Raw genomic sequence first — 23522 nt, 5'->3', positions numbered from 1 at the left:
AGATCACTTCATCCACCCAGCTATGTCAATGATGATGGGCTCACCTCCTCCAAGGCTCACTGATGAAATGCAAAGGATCCTGCAGTTATCCAAATCTTACAGCATTGGGGACTGGTACTTTTACCAGCACCACACCGTCATCAGGATATATGGGTGTGAATTGCCTCCCTACAGACTACCCAAATATGTGCCTATGAGGCTGTTTGCCCTAGAATACTTCAGGCAGTTTGGCAATGTTGATGTGCTTCACTTTTCAGGCAAAGGCAAGAAAGCACAGTTGAAAGTCAGGAACCAACTTGGCCACTTTGTCTATAACCAGAGGGAGGAAGGTTGGAAAGAAGCAGACAGGATGCTTGAGTCCCTTGGCCTTCAAACCAGTTTCCTCTGGAAACCTTATGACCCTAACCACTTCATCACTTTGAGAAGGCTCAAATATAAGCTATCTGGCTATGATCGTGTAAAAATCCCTCACATTGAAAAACATGCAAACCAAGCAAAATGGAGGAGAGGAACCCTAGAAGAGCCGGTTACACAAGAGGAGCTGAACCAAAGAGCAGTCAGGTTTCTTAAAAAGATGGCTGACCTTGAACTTTGTTCACAGGTGTTCTCCCTTCCAAGCACACAAGTGGGAGCAGTTGCATCCTCCTCGACTGCAAATCAGCAAGCACCCAAAGCCACTGAAGATATATCTAGCAGGGGCAAGGAAAAGGAAATGGAGACTGAACAGCCACCTCATCAGAAGGTGCAGCAACAGCAGCAGCAGGTAGACCAGCAACAACAGGAATTACAGCAAGAAGAAGGGCAGCATGACAAAGAGCAGCCCCCACAGCAAGAAGGGGCAGTTGAGGCCCCAATTTTCACAGAACAATAGGCACAAAATACGGTGCCTCCTGGGCAAGAAACATCAGTTGATGCATCAATCCTCCAAACTCCACAAAAGGAGGATACCAGCAGAAAAAGGGACAGAGAGACTCCCTTGACCACATCAGAAAGTCATGGAGAGAAAAGACAGAGATTGAACCCTTTCTCTGATGAGGAAATGCCAACAGGGCAGTCTCTGGGCACGGGCCCACCTAGCAGGGAAGCATCTGCAAGTTCCTTCCAAGAGGAACAGAACCGAACTGTGGGAGGAGAAGTCAGCTCCTCTAGCCAGCAGAGAGAGGGTGAAATGAGTATTAAACAGCAGTTCATAGACATAAAGAAAAGAAATGAGCCCATAAAAATACAGCTCTACAATCAGTTGCTGAAGATGGCTCCCACTAACCAGCAAAGACTGATGTCTTCTTTTGATGTTAGTGAAGGCAAAATGATCATGAGTCATTTCTTGCCAGCTGTAGCACAGCCCCAATCTCATGCAGATTATATAAGGACCAATATTGAGGTCCTTTCCAAAGACATCCACCCAATGGATAAAATTGAGTTGCATAAACAAACAGGTGAGATGGTCTATGCCTCCTTGGCAGACAAAACATTGGACAATTATAGGCTGGAAAATAGCCTTAATAATACAGCTGCCCAACTTGAGTTGGAAAGGGCATCATCACAGGCTAAGGACAACAGAATTAGGTCCTTAGAAGATATAATTATTGAGATTGGGCATGATCCCAAAGATATCAAGGGCATCCAGGAGATATTGAAGTTAAGGGATGCAGACATGGCTGCTTTGAATAAAAAGGTCAAAATACCAGCCACAATTCACCCTCAAACAGATGAGGTTGCCCAGCAGAGGCATGATCAAGAGGCTTCAACCTTGCTTGTGTCTCTATATAAACAGTTAATCCAGACACAAGAAAAGCTGGGAGAATCAGAGGCTGCACAGCAGCATTACAGGCAGCTTTGAAGCAAAGAGAAGAAGGTCAAACCTCCCAGCCTCCTCCTGAAATAATAAACCTTGAGGAGACTGGTCCAACTACTGTTCCTCCTCCTCAACAAACAGAACAGGCAGCAACATCCACCTCAGCAGCACCACCAGCAACAGAGCAGGCCCCAAGACTGGACATGCAAAAGCTGAGGAATGAGATCCAGGCCTTGGAAGCATAAATGACAGAATTGAATGAGGCCAAGGAGAAACTAGCCAAGGTCAATGAAAGATATGACAAATCCAAACAGTCTGTGGCAGAAAAGGGCAGGGAGATAAAAGCCCTCAAAGACAGAATCAAAGAGCTAGAAAATGAGCTCAAATTAGATAAGGTGGTGGCTGAGCTTAAAATAGTGTTGTGGGCTAACATTGGCCAATCTATTAATGAGCAATGGCAATATATTGAAACAATTCATGAGCAGTTAGACCTCATTCCAAAAGCACAGACTGAAATTCAGAGATCAAGAGCTGCTCTAAGCAATATGCCTGAAATTGCCACCAGGATGATTAATGTGCTTAACAATAGAACAAGTACTCAGTTGGCTGTCATGGGAATTTCAAACAGAACTGAGCACATTCAGTTAATCAAGAGGGTTCTCACATTGAGAAACTTAGTGCAGACATTGGAGAGAAGAACCCAGGACATGCAGACTGAGGTGAACAGGTTTATGGAGAAATTTCAGGTGTTAGAAAACAAAGGGCTCCCTAGCTTACTGAACAGCGCAGGGAAATTGTTCACACATGACCAGTATGCCAAAAGGGTTAATACATTTGCCACTAGTCAGATCAACGAGAAGCCCAGCACCTCAGAGGAAACAGGGCCAGCCACAGGACAGACTCTCTACAATAGAGTAGAAAGTTTATTTTTTATAATGAATGAAATCAAACACCTGTTTGAGGTGCCTCCCAATTTTTACAAATATACAGAGGCAGAGGAGACTATGGATGCAATTCTCAGGCATCAACTACCTACACTAGAATGGTGGACCAAGGCCATACAGATGATTTTATAAACAGGATGCCATTCAACAAATTTTGTTCATGGAAAATGCAAACTATCATACACAGGACAGTTAAAAAGAATCAACATACATTAAAGATAAAGGCTGAGCCAACTCAGCAGAAATTTCGGCCAACGAAGCAAGGTAGGAAGCTACAGGTGTCCAGGCCGAGAAGCTACAGCAGAGCAGCTCCAAAAGCGCATTTCTCAGCATTAATGCAGATCACTCCAACCGACTCAGTGGCCTCCAAAGGCCAAAATATCTTCTGACAAGCATAAAGATGCATTTACTTTGTATTCAATGATGTAATAACTTTCTGATCTAAATATCTTGAAAAGTTGGTGAAGATATTCATTTCTGAGATAACTTAGCACTCAGATATTTTGTAACGACCGATTGTATATATTTGCCCCTCGCACAAGCTTGCAGGGGTTGTTGTTGATCTCTCTTGAAGAAGTTCTTATGCTGTAATCCTTTCAGAGTTTAATAAAGAAAGTGATGGAATTTCTCAAAGTTCTGAAGTGTTGAATGCATTCTGGTGTCTGTTGAAAACTGCAGGATTCCTGTGTACTTCACAATACAATAAGTTTCTGTAACTCTCTTTGTTATGTGTTTTAATCTTTTAAAATCCATATATGTTTCTAATTTCTAAGTGTTTAGCAACAAAGAAAAAGAATAACCTTCAGGACTTATTCATGCAATACCCTGAGTTCAATCTGTGTTGTTAATGAATGTTTTCTTCAGCTATAACCTTGATAAGTGTAATTCTTAATTGTTGCACTTTCAGAATATATCTTTCACAGTGATCTTTGTTTCAGGAATTCAAGTTCGCTCTTGTGCAACATGTTTCACTTTCACATCACCAGCTTAATAGAGAATTCTTAATTGCTTTCTGTTGGCTGACCATGCCTCACCACTTAAGTTTAAATTTGTTTGTTTGAAATACACAATAGGCCCTGCAGTCTAAACATCATCACTCTAGCATTTCACAGCTCTAGACTCCATTACCCAATGTTATACTACTCTCTGAACACTACATCTTAAGCCCTGAAAGAAGTCCTTCAACCAAAACATAAACCAAAACCTGAGCAAAATAGCTAGCCTAAAACACCATCAAAACAGAGACAAATCAAAAAGAGAGAGCCCTCTCTGATTACAGTTTGGCTAGGAACTGTGATCCAAAGATTGGTTAGTGGTTACCCCGGCCGTATTCCCTTGGGAGTCATAGGGAACAACCTGGGTGTTAACATAATTGGCGGCTCCACTGGGGACTCTTAGGATCTTCCAATTGCTATACATCTCTCAAAGCTACAAATCAAGCCTGAAATCAATCAGGAGGCCTTCAAAACTGTTTCTGTGTCACATTGACAGCTTTAGGAAAGAGCTTTTTCAGTGAATCTTCATCTCAGCTTGAAATATATATAGCCATTTCAAAATCTTTATCCAGTCCTTGCAGATATAAAAACTTCCTATAAAATCCTAAAAATAGTTAGAAGCTGGCTCCCAAGAAAAATCCACGGCATACTAGGGCAAACCCTGACCCTAATCCACCCATCATTGTTGATAATCCAAATACTATCCCTAGAAATATTAGGAGGCAGCAAAGGCAGGAGCAGCCTGCTGATTTAACCTCAGATTCAGATCACCCCAGCCTCATCTCTACTCCATGCAAGGTCCTTTTCCGGTCTACCCCTAGTTCCCCTAGTTCACCATCCACATCTCAAAGTCCTCCTCTCACATCTTCACCCACTGCACCTATCCCCTTGAACAACACTCTAGGTGCTGCAACACCTGTTACCCCTGTAGTACACACCGTTCCTTTTATCCCAGTTGCCCCTGTAAATCCCTCAAACCTTGTGAATATGGCTAACAGATATGCACCCTTGCAAATACCAGCTAATGCTGCAGCTCTACCCCAAGATTACCAAACCAAAATCTTATATTTTGACTCCAATGGCCCTTTGACAGCTGTCCAGCATGCCAAAAGGATGCAAGACCATTTTGAGACCTATGAAATAGATGATGACAGTGTGAGAATGAGGATGTTTGTTCAAAGCCTAACTGGGGATGTAAGAACTTGGTTTAGATCCCTGAATGCAAATTCCATCACAACTCCTGATGAGCTCTATCAAGCCTTTACTAGCAGATGGGAGAAGAAGAAGGATCCTCTGCACATACTTGGTGAATATGACACTATCAAAATAGGTCCCCAAGAGACAGTTTTGGAGTATTGTGCAAGATTCAACAATGTATATAACGCAATCCCACAAAATTTAAGACCCCCTCCTGATTTAGCTTTGTACAAATTCCCTGATGGTTTTGACCCTGACATGGCCTATCAGTTGAAGGAAAGAGATCCTCAATCCCTCGCGGAGGCCCAAAGAGTTGCTGTCACAGTAGAAGCTAACCTGATTGCTAAAAGAAACAGAGCAAGGTTGGAAAAGAGAACAGCCTTCAAAGAAGAACCCTCTGCTTTTGATCAAAAGCTGGATGCTATACTCACTGGAATGAAAAGATTGGGTGATCGAGTGGAATCGGTTGAGAGAAAATCATCATGGGAAGCACCACAAAACAACCCTCCCAGGAATCCAAATTTTCGGAAAACTCAAAACCCAGGCATTGGCAAGCCCAGTGCTGACCAAGACATAAGACCCCCTTTCCAAGAAAATTATGCAGAAACTTCCACATCAATTGAACCCAATGAAGATCCCGAGATTAATTTAATGGGTCTGGATGGGGAAAGTCAAGTCTTTTTGACACAAGAAGATCATGAGGATGATGAAATCAAATTGTTCCAAACTAAATCAGGTGAATCCTTTGACTTTAAACAAGGCTATGACACTGCTGTTTATGAAGTCCATAAACAATACAAGCTAAGGAGCAGAACTGTGAATGTAAATCAGCCTGAAAAGATAAAGGATAATCAGCAGCCTAAAACAGGCATAGTCACACAGCCTAATGACAAAACCAATTCACCTACAGAAGGAGTAATTATTGAAGAGATCATTGAACCACTGTCCTTAAAACAGCAGCCTATGGTTACTTCATCCTCTCACCCTAATTTAAATGGTACTCCTCAAGAGATGGGTAAAAAGGACAAGTCCCAAAATCAAGATAAGAATCAACAAGAAGATTTAGTGAACAAGGAAAGGACTATTATCCACAACCCTAAGACCCAATCTGAAAAACCCTTTGACCTAGAAACTGAAATTGGCAAACTAAAGATAGCAATTCCTCTCTCAGAACTAGCCAAGCATGACATCTATAAACTACAGATCAACAAGTCCCTTAAACTCACTGGCAACAAAGATGATGTTAATGTGTTGGATGATACCCCAGAATTACTGTTTGGCCCAGAAGTGGATGGAAAAACAGTAGTCACAGGGTATTACCTTTTTATGTCAGCTTACATATTCATGACAAAATATTACATAATGCAATGTTTGACTCAGGTGCCTCTCACAATCTCATGCCAAAAGCAGTCATGGAGAGATTGAATCTAGATATAACAAGACCATACAAGGACCTGTTTTCCTTTGACTCCAGCCAAGTAAAGTGTTTAGGCCTCATAAAAGATTTATGTGTGTCTCTAGTTCAATACCCAAACAAAACCATTCTAATGGATGTTGTAGTTGCTGATATCCCACCTAAGTATGGGATGTTGTTATCAAGATCTTGGGGAGCTAAACTCCAAGGTTCCCTGCAATTAGACATGTCATATGCCACCATCTCTGTTTTTGGGCAACCAAAAAGACTGTACAGAGAAACACTCATGAAATACATGGTCAGCAGTGAAGAAAAGCCTCAAAACTTTCCCATATATGCTGTCCATTCAGACATAGACTCATACATTCTTTTCAATGACAGCACAACTCCCTCAAAAGGTGAGGTTGAAGCCAAGATACTCATACAGGAGGAAGACTCCAATGAAAGGATTACCACCCATGAAACAACAGTCAATCAAACACTAGATACTGTTGCCGCCCTAGTTGTCAAGAATATCCAATCAAATGATGAGACTGTCCTAAAAGACAAGCCAGATGAAAAACCACAACTTCAACTTGCATTGCCAGCCCATGAACAGATCATTAAATCTCCTTCAGAACAAGATATTCTATGGTTCCTTGAATTTGATGGCTCAGACAACAAATTAGGGGCAGGAGCTGGAGTTTGGGTACACAATAAAGAAAACAGTCATGCAGAAGGCAGAGCCTATAGATTAAACTTCAGATGTACTAATAACATGGCAGAATATGAAGCCCTTCTACTAGGCCTCAAGTTAGTAAAATTCTTACAAGCTGTCAGGGTTTCAATCATGGGTGATTCAGATTTAGTTATCCAACAAGTGAAGGGAAATTTTGTCACCAATGACAAAAGACTAAGGTCTTATAGGTCTGATGTTGCCGAAGTAATAAACTTTTTCTCTGAAATCCAAATCACTAAAATTCCTAGAACCCACAATCTACATGCTCATAGTTTAGCCACATTTGCAAGTACCTGCAAGCTGCCTTTTGAGCCCCGTCATTGTTTTACAGCTGAGGTAAAACACAAACCCTCCATTCCAAACAATGTTAATGATTGGCAAGTATTTGAGGATGACAAGCAAATAAACCATTTTTTAACTCTGCAACAAGAATTTGCAGGATTAAATATTGACACTGATACAGCAAGTCAATCACAAATACTTGATACAGCAAGTCAATCACAAACACTTGAAAGAGCAAGTCCATCACAAATACAGTTTCGAAAGATTATTCACCCAATATCACCTAGAACAGTAAAACAAATGCTAAACCCAACTATTTTCAACAAGGAAAGCATTCAGCAAATTCAATCAATCAGTTGTGAAGAAGTGGCCAATGCTGAAACTGAAATCATAGAGCTGAAAGACAATTTTTTGCCAACAGGCTTAACTCCACTAGAGGACATCTTTGATTCAAATAATATTCCCAGAAAACCAAAAATGCAGCCCTTAAATGCAGCCATTGAAGAATGCAACATTGGTACCATTGACAAACCCAAAATAATAAAATTGTCTGCATCTTTACCTCCTGATCAAAAGCCTAAATACATTGACCTCTTTAAAGAGATCCAGGATGTTTTTGCATGGAGTTATGAGGACCTAAAGTCCTATGACACCTCTGTTATCCAGCATACTATCCCTCTCAAGCCTGATCAAAAACCCTTTAAACAAAAATTAAGGAGGATCAATCCTATGCTTCTCCCAGCAATGGAACAAGAGGTACAGAAAATGTTCAAGGCAGGCATCATAGCACCAATCAGATTCTCTAAGTGGATCTCAAACTTAGTCCCTACAAGAAAGAAAACTGGTGAAATAAGGTTGTGTGTGGATCTAAGAAATCTGAACCAAGTATCCCTCAAAGACAACTATCCCTTACCCAAGATGGATCACATTCTCCAAAGAGTGGTAGGGGCCTCAAGGATCTCATTACTGGATGGATTCTCAGGCTTCAATCAAATCCTGGTGCACCCTGATGACCAAGACAAAACAACATTTACAACCCCATGGGGAACTTTCAAATATGTAAAAATGCCTTTTGGATTGAAAAATGCAGGGGTAACATTTCAAAGAGCAATGGATATTGCTTTTGCTAAGGAGATTCATGACTTTTTAGTTATTTACTTAGATGACCTCACACCTTTTTCAAAATCTGACCAAGAACATTTAAAACACTTAAGGCAGATTTTCCTAACATGCAGGAAATATGGAATTTCCTTGAATCCCAAGAAATCCCTGTTTGGTTTAGAGGAAGGTAAACTCTTGGGCCACATCATTTCTAAAGATGGCATTAGAATTGATCCAGACAGGATACAAGCTATCCTACAAATGCCCCACCCAAGAAATATCAAAGAACTGCAAGGATTCTTGGGAAAAATCAATTTCTTGAGAAGGTTTATCCCCAACTTAGTTGAACTAATCAGATTACTAAATAACATGCTAAAGAAAGATTCAAAAGTGAAATGGACTGTTGAAGCCAATCAAGCCTTTGAAGGCATAAAGCTGGCCCTTACCTAAACCCTGGTCTTGACCAATCCTCAATTTGACAGAGAATTTATCATTTTCTCTTTTGCCTCCCAGCATACTATTGCTGTTGTTTTGTTACAGAAAGATGACCAAGGAAATGAGAAGCCAATTGCTTTCTTTAGCAGAGCTCTTAGAGATGCACCTTTAAAATATCAAATCATGGAAAAGCAAGCTTATGCTTTGGTCAAAGTTATCAAAGACTTTAGGATTTACATCCTTTATTCACATGTTATAGCCTATGTGCCAAGTCCTATTGTCAAAGACATTCTCACCCAAGAAAATTTAGAAGGCAGAAGAGGAAAGTGGATTGCCAACATCTTGGAATTTGATATTGAGATAAAACCTACAAAACTAATAAAAGGGCAAGGTTTGGCCAAACTAATGACAGAAGCAAACTTCCAAGCCTTAGACATCAACCAGCTGGACAGTGAACCGGAGCTGGCGACTCCAAAGATCAATGTAGCCTTTGAACAATCCCCTTGGTACTCTGATATATGTTATGTGTTGCAAAACCTGTGTGCTCCCCCAGGATTGTCCAGAACTAAATGTAGGTTCTTAAAAATGAAAGCTTCTAAATTCTGTGTTATGGATGAAAATTTATTTTGGAAAAACCATGAAGGGATATTGCTGAACTGCCTAATTGAGAATGAAACTGACAATGTCATAAAAGAATTTCATGCAGGTGACTGTGGTGGACACTTGTACTGGAAGTCCACTGTGGATAAAATACTAAGGGCTGGTTACTACTGGCCCACCATGTTCTCTGATGTCAAGAAATTCACCACCTCATGTCATAAATGTCAAGTATTTGAGGGAAAGAGACAGTTACTGCCACTTCCCTTAAGACCTATTGCAACAGAGAGACCTTTTCAACAATGGGGCTTGGATTTCATTGGGGAAATTCATCCCTCATCTTCAGGCCAACATAGATGGATCTTAACAGCCACAGACTACTTCACCAAGTGGATTGAAGCTGCTCCATGCAGACAAGCAAATGATTCAACAATCATTCAGTTTTTGGAGAATAACATATTGGCTAGATTTGGTTGTCCTGATAAAATAATAACAGACAATGCTGCTGCTTTCAGATCCAAGAAAATGGTGAATTTCTGCCATAAATTTCACATTACCTTGGGCCATTCTACTGCATACTATCCCCAAGGAAATGGCCTTGTTGAGTCATCAAATAAAAGCCTGGTAAACATTATAAAGAAAGTACTAGAGGAGAACAAAAAGAACTGGCATAAGAAGCTTGTGAATGCTCTATGGGCAGACAGACTAACAACCAAGAGATCAATTGGGACCAGCCCATATGAGTTGGTTTATGGATTAGAAGCCAAATTTCCTTCATCACTAGGGGTACCTGTTATGAAACTTCTTCAAGAAAGCCAAGCTGAACCAAATGATATGCAAAGAAGAATCAATCAAATCATATGTTTACAGCAAACTAGAGACCAAGTTTTCAGCAGAGTTCAAGTTCTACAAGAGAAATTAAAGAAGGCCTTTGACAGAAGGACAAAGGCAGAAGATTTCAACATTGGTGACAAAGTCCTCAAGTGGGATGCAAGAAGAGAGGATAAGGGAAAACATGGAAAATTTGATTCCCTTTGGAGAGGACCATTTGTTGTCCAAGCTGTACAAGGAAACAACACTTATTTCCTTAAAAGTCTTAATGAAACTGATTTGGATGAAGGCCCTGTGAATGGCAGGATGCTGAAGCACTATTTTGACAACTACCCATAAGTGCAGCATGAGTTCCCATTGTACATATTCAAGTGTATATATTACCTTCTAAAAGGATGTAAAAATGCAGTTTTCCAAGTTTATTAACTATCAGCAAAAGGCAAATAGGTTCAGAGGCCCACCAAGAAGGGAAGCACACAATTTTGGCATTTCAAAGCAGCAAACTTCAAGATTGGCAAGAGCAGTCAAGGGCCAAGGCAATCAGACCTGCTGTTCTTGGTCTTTCAAATGAAAAACCATCCCCATGTGGAGCCACTGTTAGCTACCTATACCAATAGGTTTCATATTTCATGATTGGCAATGAAAAGGTCCAAATATGCTCTGCTTTGATGATGCAAAGATCACATATTTCCAAGAGAATACAATCTGTGCTTATACCTTGATGTGGACTCAATTTTGATGGATGGTCCAACAGCCTAATCTGGATCATGCCATGTTTTAAATTTTCAGTTGTAGAGTAGAGAAAGAAGTATGTCCAAACTGTCTAATCTTGGCAGACAAGTAGTTTAGGTAGAGAAGAAAGGCTCCCAACAGCTTAATCTGGGACCTTGGAAGAAATAAGGGTAGAAGTAGATAGAAAAACAAAAGAAAAAGCCAAAGAAAAGAAAATGCAGATAAGGGTCTGCAAGTCCAAGTGCACTCTCCAAGAAGAAATAAAAAATGCTAGGCAATTAGATGGGTAGGCAGTTGGGGTTGCAGAAATGTCACTCCTTACAAGTGAAGGTATGTTAGCCTTGTTCACAAAGCAAAATCAATTAAGTGAGAAGGTGTTCCTCTCCATCAGGTTGCAACAAGAAAAGAAGCATGTCTAACTTCCCAATATTCCCCTCTCCATTCATTACTAACATCCCCTCATCAGTTGATATTCATGAAAGAATTGGTGGTTTTTGTGGTTCTTAGTCCTATTAGAAGCCACATTTCTTGTCTAAAACTCTTTTCATTTTGATCTACTCCTTAAGCTAAGTTATTTTCAAATAAACTTAGTGTTATTTCCCCTCATCAACTCCTTTCATCCATATTAACCCTAACTCTATTACATAATTCCCCTATGATTCCCTTTCCCCTAGTATTATAACACCATGGTGTATAAACCCCAAGCATTGTATAAATATCCCTCCCCTTGGCATTATAGCCAATAAATCCTCTGTCAGGAATCAAATTGGCATCTGGTCACTTTGATGAACCTAAGTCTAACTCCCTCCCCTCTTCTGAATTCATTTGGCCCCTTAAAACCCTCATTTGCTAAAGAAAACCTTATAGAAGACCTTGTGCTACCTACAACCCGCTTTAATTTACAAAAAAAAAAAACCCACTTTTCTCATTTATCCAAAGTATGGGTGCCGGGATATTTTTATATTAAATGAGCATTGAAAAACCTTTATAAACCCGCCATATCCCAAGAGTTTCCGCCAAGCGCTGATCCCGAAAATAAATATTAAAATAACCTCGCCCCTTGTCATATCCACCGATCATCTCAGCGACCCGTCAACCGTCCGATCGAGCGCTTTTGATCGGACGGCCCCAATCCATATCGGACCGGCCCCGACGTCCGACAGATACCTTCCGATATCTGTCAGAAGGTGACGTCAGGCCTCCGCCACCCGTCATCACCACAGCTCATCGGAGGTACGCCTGACAACTTCCCTTCCGTATCAAAAGCGGTGCGATGAAAAACCGCTAACCGTTTCCAGTTTTTGGTCAATCCGCCCGGCCAGCGTCACTACCACGTCAGTGCCACCCCACCGTCGCGTCAACTCCTTCGTCCGCCCCCGTGCTGGTATGATCGCCACCTCATCATCCCCGTGGACCAATCATAGCTCGCCACATCACCCGATGACGTCATGCTGACGTCATCTGACCTTGACCCCACCGGATGACGTCATGATGACATCATCCAAAAAACGCGCCAATATGCCAAAAATCCATATTTAGGCCAATTTTCGCGTTTTTTCATAACTTTTGCCATGAGAGCTGTTGCTTTCTCTGCATGATTTTACGTCCAAACTTGCACCACCTTTGCTGAAATCAATTCTGAGACCTCCGGCGCGCCATTTCTACAGTCATACGTGACCATTGCTCACTCTTTACCAGGTATTTTCCATTATCAATCCTTCATATGCCTACTTTGTCTGTGAATTCCCTCAAAAGAGCTTAAAACACAAAAAACGTGCAAATTCACCGACAAAATCTTTGTGCCCAGCCCCCATTTACAACTGTGAGCTCGAAAAACACCAGCTGAGCCTTGTTTGCCAACATTTTCATAAAAAATTGTACTATGTTCGCGCAATCGTGAAACAACTTACTCACACTGTACCTACCTGTCAAAAAAGACAGATTGAGACCACACATTGGTCTTATTTTCACTTCAAGTAGTATTTCAATTGCTGCAGTTGTTTCACTCACCCTCTGTTCCATACAATTCACATTTTTCTTTGAAGAAAACTCTTTGTGTTGCTCTGCATTGCAACTCCATCCATAATCTTAGGAGAAATCATGGATACACTAGTAGCTCCAATAGCATTGAACGTTGCTCCATTAAATGCCCCCCAGAGACAATTGGAATGGCAGTCTCTGGCAGACATGGACTATTAGATTTCAGAGGAAATGCTGATGAGGACTAAGTTCCACATACACCTGCTCAATGAATTGAAGGCCAAGCATGAGACTGGAACAGATGTGCTGGGCATATGGGACTCATTCCTTCCTATTTTTAAGCTCCCTCAGGTTAGACAATTCCCTAATTTGATCCATCTTTGTGCTGAAAACTATGACCCCACTCAGAGGGCAGTTCTTGACCCCTCAGGATCAGCTGTGTTTTATGTCACCCCAGAAGCTATCAAGGATATGATCTGCTTCAGGACTGAGAAGAAACTAGTCCCTCTATCACTTGTAGACCTGATAAATCAAGGAGCCAGAATGATAGATGCTCAGGTCACCAAATTAAACCAGTTATACATTGACTCTGACTCTGTGAAGTATCCTCCTATAAATCAAGTATACCTCAACCAGCTGGGCAGAGATCTTGCAGACATGATTAGTCCCATTTTGGGCTACAACTCAATTGAGTTTGTTGATCAAATTGTGCTGGTAATGATGCTCATGTTTGCTCCGGGTAAGTCTCCTATCTGCTATGACTATGCCACCTATATAGCAGACAAAATACATGAGCAACTAATGAACCTGGCAAGAGAAAGAGTGTTCAGGTATACCTCTTACATTTACCACTTGATCTTATATCATCAACATCAGAAGTTCTCTTTTCCAATCAAAAGAGAGGATGCCCAAGGCAATCCAAGATCAATGGTCTATTGGTCCTCTGTTTTCCACTCTAGATTCCAGTCTCCTTATACTTATTTTGAGTTCATAGATCACTTCATCCACCCAGCTATGTCAATGATGATGGGCTCACCTCCTCCAAGGCTCACTGATGAAATGCAAAGGATCCTGCAGTTATCCAAATCTTACAGCATTGGGGACTGGTACTTTTACCAGCACCACACCGTCATCAGGATATATGGGTGTGAATTGCCTCCCTACAGACTACCCAAATATGTGCCTATGAGGTTGTTTGCCCTAGAATACTTCAGGCAGTTTGGCAATGTTGATGTGCTTCACTTTTCAGGCAAAGGCAAGAAAGCACAGTTGAAAGTCAGGAACCAACTTGGCCACTTTGTCTATAACCAGAGGGAGGCAGGTTGGAAAGAAGCAGACAGGATGCTTGAGTCCCTTGGCCTTCAAACCAGTTTCCTCTGGAAACCTTATGACCCTAACCACTTCATCACTTTGAGAAGGCTCAGATATAAGCTATCTGGCTATGATCTTGTAAAAATCCCTCACATTGAAAAACATGCAAACCAAGCAAAATGGAGGAGAGGAACCCTAGAAGAGCCGGTTACACAAGAGGAGCTGAACCAAAGAGCAGTTAGGAATCTTAAAAAGATGGCTGACCTTGAACTTTGTTCACAGGTGTTCTCCCTTCCAAGCACACAAGTGGGAGAAGTTGCATCCTCCTCGACTGCAAATCAGCAAGCACCCAAAGCCACTGAAGATATATCTAGCAGGGGCAAGGAAAAGGAAATGGAGACTGAACAGCCACCTCATCAGAAGGTGCAGCAACAGCAGCAGCAGGTAGAATAGCAACAACAGGAATTACAGCAAGAAGAAGGGCAGCATGACAAAGAGCAGCCCCCACAGCAAGAAGGGGCAGTTGAGGCCCCAATTTTCACAGAACAACAGGCACAAAATACGGTGCCTCCTGGGCAAGAAACATCAGTTGATGCATCAATCCTCCAAACTCCACAAAAGGAGGATACTAGCAGAAAAAGGGACAGAGAGACTCCCTTGACCACATCAGAAAGTCATGGAGAGAAAAGACAGAGATTGAACCCTTTCTCTGATGAGGAAATGCCAACAGGGCAGTCTCTGGGCACGGGCCCACCTAGCAGGGAAGCATCTGCAAGTTCCTTCCAAGAGGAACAGAACCGAACTGTGGGAGGAGAAGTCAGCTCCTCTAGCCAGCAGAGAGAGGGTGAAATGAGTATTAAATAGCAGTTCATAGACATAAAGAAAAGAAATGAGCCCATAAAAATACAGCTCTACAATCATTTTCTGAAGATGGCTCCCACTAACCAGCAAAGATTGATGTCTGCTTTTGATGTTAGTGAAGCCAAAATGATCATGAGTCATTTCTTGCCAGCTGTAGCACAGCCCCAATCTCATGCAGATTATATAAGGACCAATCTTGAGGTCCTTGCCAAAGACATCCACCCAATGGATAAAATTGAGTTGCATAAACAAACAGGTGAGATGGTCTATGCCTCCTTGGCAGACAAAACATTGGACAATTATAGGCTGGAAAATAGCCTTAATAATACAGTTGTCCAACTTGAGTTGGAAAGGGCATCATCACAGGCTAAGGACAACAGAATTAGGTCCTTAGAAGATATAATTATTGAGATTGGGCATGATCCCAAAGATATCAAGGGCATCCAGGAGATATTGAAGTTAAGGGATGCAGACATGGCTGCTTTGAATAAAAAGGTCAAAATACCAGCCACAATTCACCCTCAAACAGATGAGGTTGCCCAGCAGAGGCATGATCAAGAGGCTTCAACCTTGCTTGTGTCTCTATATAAACAGTTAATCCAGACACAAGAAAAGCTGGGAGAATCAGAAGCTGCACAGCAGCATTACAGGCAGCTTTGAAGCAAAGAGAAGAAGGTCAAACCTCCCAGCCTCCTCCTGAAATAATAAACCTTGAGGAGACTGGTCCAACTACTGTTCCTCCTCCTCAACAAACAGAACAGGCAACAACATCCACCTCAGCAGCACCACCAGCAACAGAGCAGGCCCCAAGACTGGACATGCAAAAGCTGAGGAATGAGATCCAGGCCTTGGAAGCACAAATGACAGAATTGAATGAGGCCAAGGAGAAACTAGCCAAGGTCAATGATGTTGGAAATAATACTGAGAGGGGGGGGTGAATCAGTATTATCAGATCAATCATACTTTTTCAATTTCATACTCAGAAACATATACGCTACTTCAATTAAGTGAACCCGCGTGTACACGCTACTGTGTCTAATGAAACTCGCGTATATCCAGAGATCTTATAATTCAGTTAGCTTAATCTTCAGTAAATGCATCAGATCATTATTAAGCATATTAACAGTAAACAGGTGCAGAATAACAGAACAAAACATCACACAAGAGCCACACACATGAACACAAAGATATAAGGTGGAAACCCAATGTGGGTGAAAACCACCTGCTGCAAGTCATCTCAATCTTCTTCTTAATAAGAAAATCCTTTTACAATATTTGTACTGGTGCAGTCTTATACCAGTACGGGAGCTACAACCCCCTTTGCTCTTGTACTAGCCGATCCATTTACTAGTACGCAGGCTGCTACCTGCTACAATGCTCCAAAGATCTCCTTTAGCTTTTGTACTAGCTTAGATACTAGTACGTAGGTGCTTGCCTACAATCTTTTCACCTCCAGGTACCACGTTTCATCAATTTTTAGACTGGATACACTGAAGCACAACACATAATCTGTAAGGCCACTTTTCATCCAATTTTCATACTGGACCCATAACTATCATTGAAGCTCAAAACAATCATCAAACTCTGAATCACTGAAACCCTGTTAACAACAGTCACCAGAACATAGAGCAGACACAGAACTCTGTAATAACCATCAGATCCATCTGCAACTTCAAATATCAAGCTTTACAATGTATACGCTACTTCGATGAATCAAACCCGCGTGTATACGCGCTTTTGCCAAAGACAACCCGCGTACAGATCTAAAAATAATTTCTCATAACTTGCAGCTGTACCAGACATCAGTCATACTCATAACATTTATAGAACAATACATGCGTCAGTATGTAGATCTAGAATAAGCATCATAAAGATAGTTCATTTCAAACCATTTGATCCCGATCTCTCCTTAGATCTAGTTCTCCATCAACTGGTGAGATCTCTCCTTAGCTCAGATCAAGCAATGCATCATCAACCCATAACCCTGCATACTGGATCTAATGCTTCATCAGATATTCAAGACATTTCAGATGCACTTGCCTAATGATTTCCTTCTCCTTATATAGCCTTAGGCCTTGTTCAATACCAAGAGCCAAAACCATAGAAATCCAATACCATCAACTTCAAAACTAGGGATCGACACGCCCGTCGAGACACAATGGTCCGAAACCATAGGCACAACTTCCAAGGACTAACTGCCATGGACCAAAGGTACTTTTCCACATACATGCGCTTTTGCTGAAGCCAACCTGCGTGTACACGCAACTTGGGCTTAACGAACCTGCGTGTATGAACTTTCTCTTCTTCTTATAATCTGATCATCAATTCCTTGCTGCTGACCTTCTGTACTATGATTTGTCATCAGTGAGGTTTGCCATCAAGGACAACACTTATCTCATAATGCCAACAATCTCCCCCTTTGGACTTGATGGCAAAGCTAACTTGTCACACTTAGAATTAGCATCTGATTCCTTTGAGCTGTCCTTCATCAGTCACATCTGATATCTCTTCTGAAGATTCATCATCTGATTCCTTCGTCTGAAGATTCATCCAGTTATACATAAGTGAGATATTCTTCCATCAGTCACATCTGATATCTCTTCTGAAGATTCATCATCTGATTCCTTTGAGCTATCCTCCATCACATGCATTTAGTCACATCTGTAGATTGATCTAGTTATATGTAATTGAGATGTTCTTCTATGAGAGGGTTGCCATCAAGTACAACACATGCATCATAATGCCAACAATCTCCCCCTTTGGACTTGATGGCAACAACACCAAATCACTCTCCCCCTTTGACATCAAGGGCAAAGGGTGGACCAAGATATTCTCTTCCTTTGCTGAATCATTCCACTGTCCATACTCCCCCTGAGTACCTGCTGAAATCTCTGAATAGTCTCCCCCTTTGTATATGCCAAGGTGTACCAATCTGTCCATGCTCCCCCTGAGTACATGCTGAATCTCTGTTCTTGCTGAAGTGTGCTGATCATGCTCTCCCTGACTGTAAGCAAGGTCTACAAAAGATGTTCTTCAAGAAGAACATGACTCTATACATCATAAAGGACCTTCCTATCACTTAGGACTCATACATACATCCATCTCTCAACTAAGTGAGGATATACAAAAATTGACTCATCCACCCAACCAAGTGGGAATACATCAAAATTTTACATATGACAACCAATCACATTGCATCAATCATCCCAGGCATAGTGGGGAAACCAAAATAGGCCGTTACATGACCTTGACACCATGAAAGAGATACCACAAAAAAGATATATGACATAGAGACGAAATAACTAGACCAAGACTTATGAAAGTCACCAGCAGCATCTGATAATCACCATTCAGATCAGCAACCAAGAGATCCTTCTGTTCTCCTTTCGCCTTTGTTCCTCCTGAAATCAACACCAAATGTGAACTAGAACCAAAAGCTTTAAGATAATGCCAACAATGCATCATTGGAAGATTATCTGCTCCCCCTGAACCTGTGCCAGATGATCTCTGTCAGACCTATATCAGACTTTCTGCAACCAACAACTGTCCCTGCTGATTTTCTTCAAATCTCCATATACGCGTCTGTATACATATAAACATGCGTATATACGCAGATATACCTTACGCAACACGCGTACACCATATACGCGACTATCCCCTTGTAAAACGGCGTATGCACGCGGATATCCTTTAAACAACACGCGTACACAAATTTCCATATCAGCAACCTGTAAATGTCCTGTAGAGAATAGGTCATCAACCTATAACAAGGTATGTCTGCATCAATTCATCCCTTTGAACAGAATTCAGAGTCATTCACATTGTATCATGTGTGAAACCACCATAGCCATTTCATCAAGCTCTACATGATCCAAGTAATTAACATATGTAAGGATCAACCTATCATCATATAGATAAGAACTCATCACCATGTCTTCAATAAAGCAACTTTGAGTAGTCATCCATTTATGTATCTTGAGCTCAAGCTCATTTGACAAAACTTCTTGATATCATCAACAGCAATAATCCTTATCCACAAGAGTGCCTGCATCATAACTGTATGATTTTTTTTTATGCATATGACAACAGCAGTATATGAGTGACCCATCATCAAGTGAGGAAGATGTATATTCAAGCTTTGTACTTCTCCTTGTCCTTATGAAGATCACCATGTAAGCACCATATATGCATCATCAAAGAATCATCCATAAATCTGATCTGAACATCAACTATGTAACCCCAAGAATCATATGAGATTTTATCATAGACAACTCACAACCACATCATAGCAAGATATATCATTTAGCCATATAAGAATTATCACCAAGGACTATTAACCATAATGCCAACAATGAATTATTAAAGGCATATGCTCCCCCTCAACCAGTGCCATCTGTTAGATCTGATCATGTATATATCAGCAATAAGCATCAAAACATCATCATCCTCAAGTTAGGATCAAAAGCACTTCTAGACATCATACAAGTAACAAAACATTTCCACACATCCTCAGCAGACTGTAACCAATAGAGCAAATAATAGACTGAATCATATCAGATCCTTTTTCTGATCCTGTCCCCACTGCTTTTCCTCAGACTGACATATACGCGGCTTTGCAGTGGCTAACTCGCGTATATACGCGGCTATACTTCATGAAACTTGCGTATGAGAATTAGTACACTGAAGTTTTACACCTTCAGCTCCCCCTGAGTCTGGTGTGTTTGTGCTGTGCTGTGTCTCAGTACATTGTGCTGACTGTACTTCCTTCTTCCTCCATATCTTTAAGTGTGATGAGGTTTTCTCCTTTTGATGTGATGTCCATCCTTTGTTCCTGCATTCCTTTGCTATATGTCCAAGCTTGTTACATGCATAACATCTTACATGTTTCATATTCCTCCTGTAGCAATCAGCAGCTTTGTGACCATACATATTGCAAGCAAAGCAATATCCATTAAAGTACCTTGATTGAGATGACCTGTCCGCATAATAGTCTTGAACTCTTCTTCTTCTACATTTAGCTGCAACATGTCCAAGATTATGACATACATAACATTCAATATTATTCATAGGAGGAGTAAAAGATTTTCTTTGAGGAGTCTTTTTCTTTGATTGTTGATGGGGTTGACCTTTCATCTCCTTGTTGATCATTTTAGTTTTCTCTTTAGAGTTCCTTGCCTCACCTTGTGAACTAGATTCACCTTCAACAGATTCATGGAAACCAAGACCAGTCTTGATAGCAGGAGACCTTTGACTACTAAGAATATCATCCAAGACTTTAGAACTATCTTGAAATCGTAAAAGCTTATCCTTTTCTTCTATTTTACCTTTCAAGATATTTACCTCAACTTGAAGTTGTTCCTCCTTTTCTAGACATTGCTTCTTCATGTCTTCTCCATCTCTCCTTCCTTCTTCCAACTGATGCCTTAATTTGAGAATCTCCTTTTCTTGTTCTTCATTCAGATCTTGCTGCATTTGACGAACTCGGAAGGCACATTCTAGTTGAGATTTTAGGCTGGTGACTTCGTTTTCTTGTTTTGCAGTAGCTTGGAGTAGATCTGTATTCTGCTTCTTTGATTCTTCAAGATCTCCTTTTAGTGAGAGGATTGTAGCTTCAAGATTTTCATAGTAGCTGGATCTATCTTTGAGTTTCTTGATGGTTGTGTTTTTGTCATTGACTTCATTTCTTAGAGAAGTTGCTTCAACCTGGACCTTTTGATATTTCTCCTTGAATAACTCTCGTTGAGCCTTAGCAGTATCATCCTTTATGTTCAGAAGATCTTCTTGAGTTCTAATTTTGCTTCTTAGTCTTCTAAATTCTGCTTCTATCTCATTTCCTTCTTGTTCACCCATAAGAGCAAGTTCAGTAGTTTCACTATCACTTCCATCTGTCTCACAAGGAAATATGGCTGGAACATCAGAGGATAACACATTCATACCTGATAATGATTCTGAATCTGAAGAGCTTCTTATACCTAATCCCCAATCGACTCTCCCACTGTCATAGATCTTCTGAGATGTCTTCTTCTTCTTATGAGCTTTCTTCTTAAGCTTCTTTCCCATTGTTCCACGGATCTCCTTCAAGCGATCAAGCTTCTACCAAAGGACCTGCTCTGATACCAATTGTTGGAAATAATACTGAGAGGGGGGGGTGAATCAGTATTATCAGATCAATCATACTTTTTCAATTTCATACTCAGAAACATATACGCTACTTCAATTAAGTGAACCTGCGTGTACACGCTACTGTGTCTAATGAAACTCGCGTATATCCAGAGATCTTATAATTCAGTTAGCTTAATCTTCAGTAAATGCATCAGATCATTATTAAGCATATTAACAGTAAACAGGTGCAGAATAACAGAACAAAACATCACACAAGAGCCACACACATGAACACAAAGATATAAGGTGGAAACCCAATGTGGGTGAAAACCACCTGCTGCAAGTCATCTCAATCTTCTTCTTAATAAGAAAATCCTTTTACAATATTTGTACTGGTGCAGTCTTATACCAGTACGGGAGCTACAACCCCCTTTGCTCTTGTACTAGCCGATCCATTTACTAGTACGCAGGCTGCTACCTGCTACAATGCTCCAAAGATCTCCTTTAGCTTTTGTACTAGCTTAGATACTAGTACGTAGGTGCTTGCCTACAATCTTCTCACCTCCAAGTACCACGTTTCATCAATTTTCAGACTGGATACACTGAAGCACAACACATAATCTGTAAGGCCACTTTTCATCCAATTTTCATACTGGACCCATAACTATCATTGAAGCTCAAAAAAATCATCAAACTCTGAATCACTGAAACCCTGTTAACAATAGTCACCAGAACACAGAGCAGACACAGAACTCTGTAATAACCATCAGATCCATCTGCAACTTCAAATATCAAGCTTTACAATGTATACGCTACTTCGATGAATCAAACCCGCGTGTATACGCACTTTTGCCAAAGACAACCCGCGTACAGATCTAAAAATAATTTCTCATAACTTGCAGCTGTACCAGACATCAGTCATACTCATAACATTTATAGAACAATACATGCGTCAGTATGTAGATCTAGAATAAGCATCATAAAGATAGTTCATTTCAAACCATTTGATCCCGATCTCTCCTTAGATCTAGTTCTCCATCAACCGGTGAGATCTCTCCTTAGCTCAGATCAAGCAATGCATCATCAACCCATAACCCTGCATACTGGATCTAATGCTTCATCAGATATTCAAGACATTTCAGATGCACTTGCCTAATGATTTCCTTCTCCTTATATAGCCTTAGGCCTTGTTCAATACCAAGAGCCAAAACCATAGAAATCCAATACCATCAACTTCAAAACTAGGGATCGACACGCCCGTCGAGACACAATGGTCCGAAACCATAGGCACAACTTCCAAGGACTAACCGCCATGGACCAAAGGTACTTTTCCACATACACGCGCTTTTGCTGAAGCCAACCTGCGTGTACACGCGACTTGGGCTTAACGAACCTGCGTGTATGAACTTTCTCTTCTTCTTATAATCTGATCATCAATTCCTTGCTGCTGACCTTCTGTACTATAATTTGTCATCAGTGAGGTTTGCCATCAAGGACAACACTTATCTCATAATGCCAACAAATGAAAGATATGACAAATCCAAACAGTCTGTGGCAGAAAAGGGCAGGGAGATAAAAGCCCTCAAAGACAGAATCAAAGAGCTAGAAAATGAGCTCAAATTAGATAAGGTGGTGGCTGAGCTTAAAATAGTGTTGTGGGCTAACATTGGCCAATCTATTAATGAGCAATGGCAATATATTGAAACAATTCATGAGCAGTTAGACCTCATTCCAAAAGCACAGACTGAAATTCAGAGATCAAGAGCTGCTCTAAGCAATATGCCTGAAATTGCCACCAGGATGATTAATGTGCTTAACAATAGAACAAGTACTCAGTTGGCTGTCATGGGAATTTCAAACAGAACTGAGCACATTCAGTTAATCAAGAGGGTTCTCACATTGAGAAACTTAGTGCAGACATTGGAGAGAAGAACCCAGGACATGCAGACTGAGGTGAACAGGTTTATGGAGAAATTTCAGGTGTTAGAAAACAGAGGGCTCCCTAGCTTACTGAACAGCGCAGGGAAATTGTTCACACATGACTAGTATGCCAAAAGGGTTAATACATTTGCCACTAGTCAGATCAACGAGAAGCCCAGCACCTTAGAGGAAACAGGGCCAGCCACAGGACAGACTCTCTACAATAGGGTAGAAAGTTTATTTTTTATAATGAATGAAATCAAACACCTGTTTGAGGTGCCTCCCAATTTTTACAAATATACAGAGG

Source organism: Pinus tabuliformis, chromosome 2_1 (assembly GCF_031772625.1).
Source record: "Pinus tabuliformis cultivar Carrire ecotype Pingquan chromosome 2_1, CPIR1, whole genome shotgun sequence".
NCBI classification, from domain to species: domain Eukaryota; kingdom Viridiplantae; phylum Streptophyta; class Pinopsida; order Pinales; family Pinaceae; genus Pinus; species Pinus tabuliformis.
This window is presented reverse-complemented; position numbering follows the sequence as displayed.